This window comes from Nicotiana tabacum, chromosome 23, assembly GCF_000715075.1.
Source record: "Nicotiana tabacum cultivar K326 chromosome 23, ASM71507v2, whole genome shotgun sequence".
Classification (NCBI taxonomy): Eukaryota; Viridiplantae; Streptophyta; class Magnoliopsida; order Solanales; family Solanaceae; genus Nicotiana; species Nicotiana tabacum.
The window spans coordinates 89,096,947-89,105,149 of NC_134102.1; the positions used below are offsets into that span (position 1 = coordinate 89,096,947).

Below are 8,203 nucleotides of genomic sequence, written 5' to 3' on the forward strand. Positions count from 1 at the left end.
AAATAGTCAAACACAACTAAGTTTTCTACTAGCTTCAAATGGGCCAAATGAAGGGGTGCTTACCACTTGAAAATTTGATCAAGCACTTAGTAGGAGAGCTTTAGCTCAAATGATAATTTTGGATGAACTGCCATTTAGTTTTGTTGAAAAGGAAGGATTTAAGAAGTTTATAGGAGTCACAATACCTCAATTTCAAATTCCTTCTCGTAGAACATTGACAAGAGATTGTTATGAACTTTATTGTGAACAAAGACAAAGTTTGAAGAAGTCCTTCAATGAAGCACGTCCAAAAATCTGTCTTACAACAGATACTTGGACTTCTATACAAAGAATAAACTATATGTGTCTTACTGCTCACTTTATTGACAACGATTGGAAATTGCATAAAAGGATAATAAACTTTTGTCCTATCTCTAGTCATAAGGGTAATGATATGGCGGCGGTTATTACTAATTGCTTGCTTGATTGGGGTTTGGAAAATATATTTACTATAACGGTAGATAATGCTAGTTCCAATGATGTCACAGTAAGAGAAGTGTCTAAACAATTGACTACTTGGGGAACTAATATAATGAATGGTAAACATCTGCATGTTATATGTATGGCTCACATACTTAATCTCATTGTACAAGATGGGTTGAAAGAAATTGGTATTTCTATCAAGAGAGTTAGACAAGCTGTGAGATACATTAGACTATCTCTCGCTAGGATTAGAAAGTTTAAAGAATGTTGTGAATCTCAAAAGTTAACTTCCAAGAGAATATTATGCTTAGATGTTTCTACTCGATGGAACTCTACATACATGATGTTAGACACAGCACAACAATTTGAGCTTGCCTTTGACAAATATAGTTTCTTTGATACTAGATTGTTGCATCATCTTCGTACCTATGTATGTGAAGATGGAACTAGTGCAGGTGATCTCACAAGTGCTGACTGGGATAATGTGAGAATAATGGTAAAATTTCTTGAAGCTTTTTATTTGCTTACTTTGAGGGTCTCTGGTTCTATTTATGTCACTTCCAATGTATATTTTGTTGAAATTTGTGAGCTTGATCTTATTTTGAAAGAGTGGATGGAACATGAAGATGCTAGTTTGAAAGAAATGGCAAAAAAAATGAAAGAAAAATTTGTCAAGTATTGGGGTGAACCTGAAAAAATGAACAATATGATCTTTATTGCATCAATTTTGGATCCCCGTAACAAGCTTGACTATGTTCCTTTTGCAATTGTGAGGATGTTTGGAGAAAAAGAAGGGAAGAAATTGATTTTAGAAGTGAAAAATTATATGGATTCTTTGTTTGATTATTATGTAAAGAAAAATTCAAAAGGATCTACATCTGCTTCATCTGAAAATACAACAGCTACCATGAGTGGTTATGGTAGCTTTTTGAAAAGAGGAACAATGAGAACGAAATTGGAATTTGAGAAACATAAGGAAGTGACAGGAGGCTTAGGTGCTAAATCAGAGTTAGATAGATATCTTGCTGAAGATATTGAGCCCGAAACAGATGAGTTTAAAATCTTAAAGTGGTGGAAAATCAATGAGCCTAGATTTCCCATTCTTGCGGAGATGGCTCGTGATGTGTTAGCCATTCCTATTTCAAGTGTTGCATCAGAATGTGCATTCAGTACTGGAGGTCACATTCTTGACTCGTTTAGGAGTTCGTTGACGCCTAAACTGGTGCAATCTCTTATTTGTCTTCAAGATTGGCTTAGAAGTGAACCTATTCCTATTAAAGTTGAGGAAGACTTGGAGTATCTAGAACAACTGGAACTTGATAATTATTTTGTGTTTTGCATTTATTATATTACAAATAGTTTACTTAACACTGATGCATGACAAAGTTTTCTTCAATATTTTCCTTAGATTTGGCAAATTGTGCAAAAGATTCAACTATTATTGACATATAGTTGCAACCTGTGGCATGTGTGGTAAGTTGATAACCTTCTGTATATTTGATGATATAACATTGATATACTTTATTATAAATCAATTGTGTTTTTGACTTATACTTATGTCTTTTTTGCAAAGGTTTGATCATGGCGCCTAAATGGAACTTACAGATTATGTATCATTTTCATAAATGCTTAGATCAACAAGTAAATAGACAAGTAGTAAATAGACAAGTGATGCTGCAGTAATAACTTGCTAGTGAGCTCTTTTGGTAGACAAGCTGATGCTGCAGTAGTACTTAATGTAGTTATTTTATTGATTTTGAGACTTCAGCAACATGAAAACTTTCTAACTTCTCGATTTCTCTTTTGGTTATGTAATATTGCTTGTACTAAACAGTGATTTCATACTAGCTGCTCAAGCTAACTTTTGGATATAATGAATGAAGTTTATGTGCAAATTATCACATTGGCATATTTCTAGATTTTTGGCAGCAAAGCAGTATAGATTCTGGATTTTTTGTTCTCTCATGGCTGAATATTGGACATATGTTGCTGCATATTGAATTTGATATGGGTATTTTATTTCTTGATTATGTGCAAATTATCACATTGGCATGTGATTTTATAAATAAACTAGATGGCTGCTGCTTTTCGAGCTCCTGTTGGTGGTCTGCTGTTCGCTCTAGAAGAAATGGCATCTTGATATATTTTAAAAAATGTACATGCTTTTATTTGATTCTTGGTAGACCAAAAGGTTTTTGGGAGATAATAGTCCTTATCGTTATATTTGTGTTACTAAGATTATAGTATATTTTCTCTACAAATCAGATTTTTTAATCAAGAATACTCCTCAGCAACACAAATCAGATTTATATAAATAAAAGAACAGATTTATGATTTATCACATTCAAGCAACACAAGTAGTCCGAAATTTTGGAAAAAATCAACAAATTAGTCAGTCCAATTAATACGTAGAAGAAGCCCAATATGATATTGTTCAAACCGAAAACCGAACCGAAATAAACCGAACCGAAATTAGAAAACCGAACTGTTTCGGTTAATACTTTTACAAAACCGAAAACCAAATAACCGAACCGAATTTCTTCAAACCGAACTGAACCGACCGAACGCCCACCACTACATGTATCTCCTTCAGGTCAATATTGTAGTACGGATTGTTGCCATCCGAGACTAAAGTAAATGCGTAAGATTTATCAAGTGTATTTGCCAGGAGGAGACCTAACATTACTGTGTCTCTAAACAATTATTTCCAATGCATACCTGAGAGAAAATCAGATTTGGTGAAGGCCATGTGAGCAGGTGGTTTTATTCCACCAAGAACCATCGTCCTGCCACCAAAGTCCATCCCTACGTAGCACAAAGAGAAATAATCAATAATTACATGTTTTTCGACAAGTTGATCAACTATACTAAGATCACCTCGGCCCAAAACCGTAATACCATCAGCACGTTGGTTGTAAAGATCACCAGATTCTGCAATTTCACATCCAAAAACAGCTCGTTGTGGTGCAAGCTCATTTAGATTTTCAAAACAATATTATATCCTCTCCAAGCAACCCAAAACTTGCACTCATCTCAGCGTACCATCTCTCATAAATACATTGTTGCCTCTTATGGTCACAGGGACAAGCCTTATTGCATTTCACAGATTGATAAGTGCTTGACATTTCTGGCTGAAACTTAGGATCCTAGACAAGACAACACACAGAGTACCATCGATCAAAGACAGAAATCAAATGCCATGCAATTCTAAGTGCTATATTAAGCATTTCTCACAAACTTAACAGGCTGACTCAAAGTAAAATTACTAGTCATGAAGTTATTTAAGTGCTCATATTTGTTCTCCAATAAGGAGATCATTTATAATTACAAGGCAAATTAAGCAAGAATCACATTTAAAACATCATGAAACTATACAATGGAGTTGTACAGCTTATCAACAAAGAGAGGCTTAGAACTATTTGTATCCTACTTAGGTTGGTTTGCTCTTGTTTACCTATCTATGTCTTCTTTTCCTTAATCCTTATTGATGTGTGGCTATAATTCCATATTTTAGTAGATTATTTACCTTACATTTTATGTGCTTTAATGTTAAACTACACTTTATTTGCGCGTAATGGAGTCTATTTTATGTGTAGGTACATTGAAAATGAAAAGTAGAGCAAAAGGAATATTTAAAGTCTAAAGCGTGCTCGAAAACAGTCAAAAAGAAGAAAGAAAGAAGTGAGCAACGGAAAAATGAAGAAGTTGGCGAAGCGAGCTATTGAGCTTGCGTTAGAGCTGGCGAGGCGAGCCTTTGATCTCGCATGGGAGTAGGCGACGCGAGGGATAAGACGAGGTTGAGCTCGCGTGGAGGCAGGCGTCGCATGGTCTGGGGTGAGGTTCATCTCGCATTTTACCTCGCGAGGAACGGTCTGAGGCGAGCCTGATCCGGAATTTGAAGGCTTATTTCATCTCCCTGTTTGACTAGGACTAGGGATATGTCATTTAGGTCTTTTCATACACGTATAAATAGACATGAAACACCACTTTTGAAGGAGTTTTTGCGACCGGAGGCAAGAATAACTCGTGGAACACCCGTTGGGGGATAGAATCATCGATTTCTCTATTTCTTCATCTTTACTTTGTAATTTATTTATGAAAAATACTTGGGATATTGTTACTATGAGTAGCTAAACTTCTAATCTAGGATTTTAATGGAACCTATTAGAGGATGATTTTCCTGCTACATTAATATAGATTTGCCGTAGTTTTTCTCTATTTGTTCAACTACGTTTATATTGTGGTTGGTTGAAGAGCTCTCAATCGACTGTGCCTATTTAGTGTGTATTACTCAGAAGAGAGTGCATATTTAGGTAGTTATCATTCCTTACGTATATGAGGGATCAATACGGAGGGTTTAAAGGTGGGATTAGGAATAACGAAACCTTGGTGCGATCCGAGTGAGCCGTAACTTAGTGCCAGCTAGCGTAATTTGGAAGAATATGTCTAGTAAATTGTGGTAGTTACTCGCGAGAGAATTACGACATTCTGAGAGCTCATGATCGGTAGAGAAAACTTAGGAAAATTTATAGAAAACGTAGCGGAAAGGATTCCGACAATAGGGGAAATCACAACCTGAGATCATCCAAATTGTTATTTAAATATTTCTGAATATTGATTGCGTGAATTTGTGCGAGTCTAGTAGTTGTGCTTAATAGGTTAATTTCCCATGGGATTCGACTTCAGACTTGTTAACCGAAATATATTTGCAATGACCGCTTAGTCCTTTTTATAAGGCATAGTTAGGCATGATCAAATTTTGACGACGTACCGGGGAATTAACGGTGTTATTAATTGTAACTAAAAGAAGTGCTAGAATTCTTAGTGCAGTCAATTTTCTTCATTTTAAACTAAATATATTGAAATTCTAACGTTTTTAGTCTTGGGTGTTACAGGTGCATGCCTAGAAACTCCTCAAGAACTGGTGAATTGTTCGAAGTATTATCAGATCCTGAGAAAGTTTTCAAGGCACTGAATCGCGCAAACAAGAAGGGCAAACAGCAATAGAACTCAACATAACAAATCGAACCAGACATGGATGACGGAATAGAAAATCCAAACATCAGAAACAATGCAAATGACCCGAACAATTAGGGTGTGGTGCCTCTTGTTCCAGAAGCAGCATTGTATGATTGGGTACAACCCACCGTCAAAAATCTGGCAACCGTAATTGCAGTCTCTCATATACAAGTGAAATCATTTCAAATCACAAACAACATGCTACATTTGTTGCAAAACAAGGGATTGTTCTCGGGGTCTTACATTGAAGATCCTCAGCAGCATCTGAAAAATTTCTTGTCGATATGTGTCACACAAAGGCAACCTAATATGACACCGAAAGCAATAAAGCTATTATTGTTTCCATTCTCGGTGACGGGAGAGGCTCAGACTTGGCTTAATCCACTCTCCATAAACTCCATCACTACTTGGGAGGAATTAGTCAAGCAATTTTTGAACAAGTTCTACCCACCCAATAAGACTGCCAAACAAATTGATGAGATATTGAGCTTCAGGCAGAGACCAACAGAAACACTACAAGAAATATGGGAGAGGTTCAAAGGTATGCTGGTTAAGTGTCCACATCATGGCATTCCAGATCAGATGTTGGGGCAGAGATTCTACATGGGATTGGCAGACAGCTTAAAGGCCAATGTTGATGCTTCAGCAGGTGGAGCATTTTTGAGAAAATCATTCAGAGAATGCAAGATCCTACTTGATAAAATGGCTCAAAACTCAGGATGGATGACAAGAGACTATACGATCACTCTTGTCGTTCACTCAGTGGCTTTGGACCCAAACAACTCCAAAGCCAAAAATATGGCCACTCTAATGACGCAAATGAGTATCCTCACCAAAAAGATTGATAACTCAGGCCAGAAGTAGCAGGTACACATAGTTGACGCGACTAATGGGGGATTATATGCACCATGCATTAACCAACCATATGTATGATCTTGGAGTGCGGAAAGTGACAACCAGTACTATAAGGAAGATATGAACTATGTGGCCAACTATGGAGGACAGAGGCAAGGTGGTCAAAATTGGGGGCAACAGAATCAACAATATAGACCAGCACAGCAGCAGTACAATAATAGCAGCAATCCTGGAGCTATGCGACCACAGGGTTCAAAGGCAACAAGGATACAACCAGCAAAATCAGTAGCTAGCTTATCAACAGCCTCAACAATATCAAATAGTGAGACAAGATGATGGGTTGTCTGAAATTAAAGGAATGCTGCAATAATTGATTGGGACCAATGGGAAAATGCAAGAGAGAGTGGACGTACATGAATCAGCGAATAAAGGCATTGAGATTCAATTAGCACAGATATCAATGGCTCTGAATAATCCCCCCAAGGGACGTTACTTGCAGACACACAAGTCAATCCAAAAGAGCAGGGCCTGAAACAACTTATGGCAGTGAGTCTAAGAAATGGTAGAGACCTAAATCTAGAGCAAGAAATTGCTCGCGAAAGCCGACCAACTGAAACACTTATGCCAGTACCCGTTGAGGTAGATGACTCAATAAGGTTAACTAAGGTGCCAATACAACATGCACAAGAGAGCACAAGCAAAGAAAAGAGGTTGCGAAGGAGACTGAGGTAGCACAAGAAACGACAGTAGAAGCAATGCTTGAGCAGGAAAAAACTCAAATCACAGGAAGGAAGCGACCTCCAGCACCATTCCCATAGAGATTGGCCAAATATCAGAAGGATGAGCAGTATAAGAAATTCATGGAGATGTTGAAACAAATCCATGTGAGCATTCCACTAATTGACGCCTTGAGGGAGATGCCTGGGTATGCAAAAATGATGAAGGATTTGATGTCTCGCAAGTTCGACATTCAAGGCTTGGCCATTGTTACACTAACCCAGACCTGTAGTGCTGTCGTGACGAGACCCATAGCTGAGAAGTTGTCAGACCCAGGGAGTTTCACAATCCTATGCACAATAGGCAGCTATGTTTTTGCTAAAGCATTGTGTGATTTAGGGGCAAGCATAAACTTGATGCCCTTGGCTATCTACAAAAGGTTAGGCATTGGAAGAGCAAGACCCGCATCCATGTTACTATAGCTAGCCGACCAGACAGTGAAGAGGCAATCAGGTATCCTTGATGATGTACTAGTGCATGTTGGAAAGATTGTGTTTCCAACAGATTTTGTCATTTTGGATTGTCGGGTTGACGAGGAGATTCCCATAATTTTGGGAAGACCATTCTTGTCCACAGGGAGAGCTCTAATTGATTGTGAAACTGGAGAACTAAAAATGATACTAAACGATGAGGAGATAATGTTCAATGTGCAGAAGTCTATGCAGCGACCAAGTGAATTTGCTAACTGCTCTCTGATAGAAGCTGTGGATGTAATTTTGGAGGAGGAAGATGAGGCTCTGAATGCTAAATACCCCCTAGCAGCCTATCTCATGAACTTAGAAGAAGTAAATGGATAGGAATTGGCAGAGTGGGTGTTGGCTCTTGAAGGCCAAGGGTTCTGGAAAAGAGAGCTCGAATATGAATCTTCGCACTTAGAAGAAAGAAAGACCCCTCCAGCTAAGCCATCGATCGAAGAGCAACCACAGTTGGAACTAAAATTTCTACCACCTCACCTCATGTATGCTTTCTTAGGACCTAACTCGACTTTACCTGTAATTATCTCATCTGGTTTATTAGATGTGCAGGCAGAACAACTTTTGTATGTATTAATAGAGTACAAAACTGTAATTGGGTGGACCATTGCAGACAT

General features: G+C 37.8%; 1 non-coding gene across 1 annotated transcript; it reads right to left on the bottom strand.

Annotated features, from left to right (window-relative positions):
- Nucleotides 1-5,946: 5,946 nt before the first annotated feature.
- LOC142177778 (small nucleolar RNA R71) lies at nt 5,947-6,053 on the bottom strand. The gene has a single exon (XR_012706334.1). It is a non-coding gene; the product is annotated as a small nucleolar RNA R71 (small nucleolar RNA).
- Between the last annotated feature and the right edge of the window lie 2,150 nt (nt 6,054-8,203).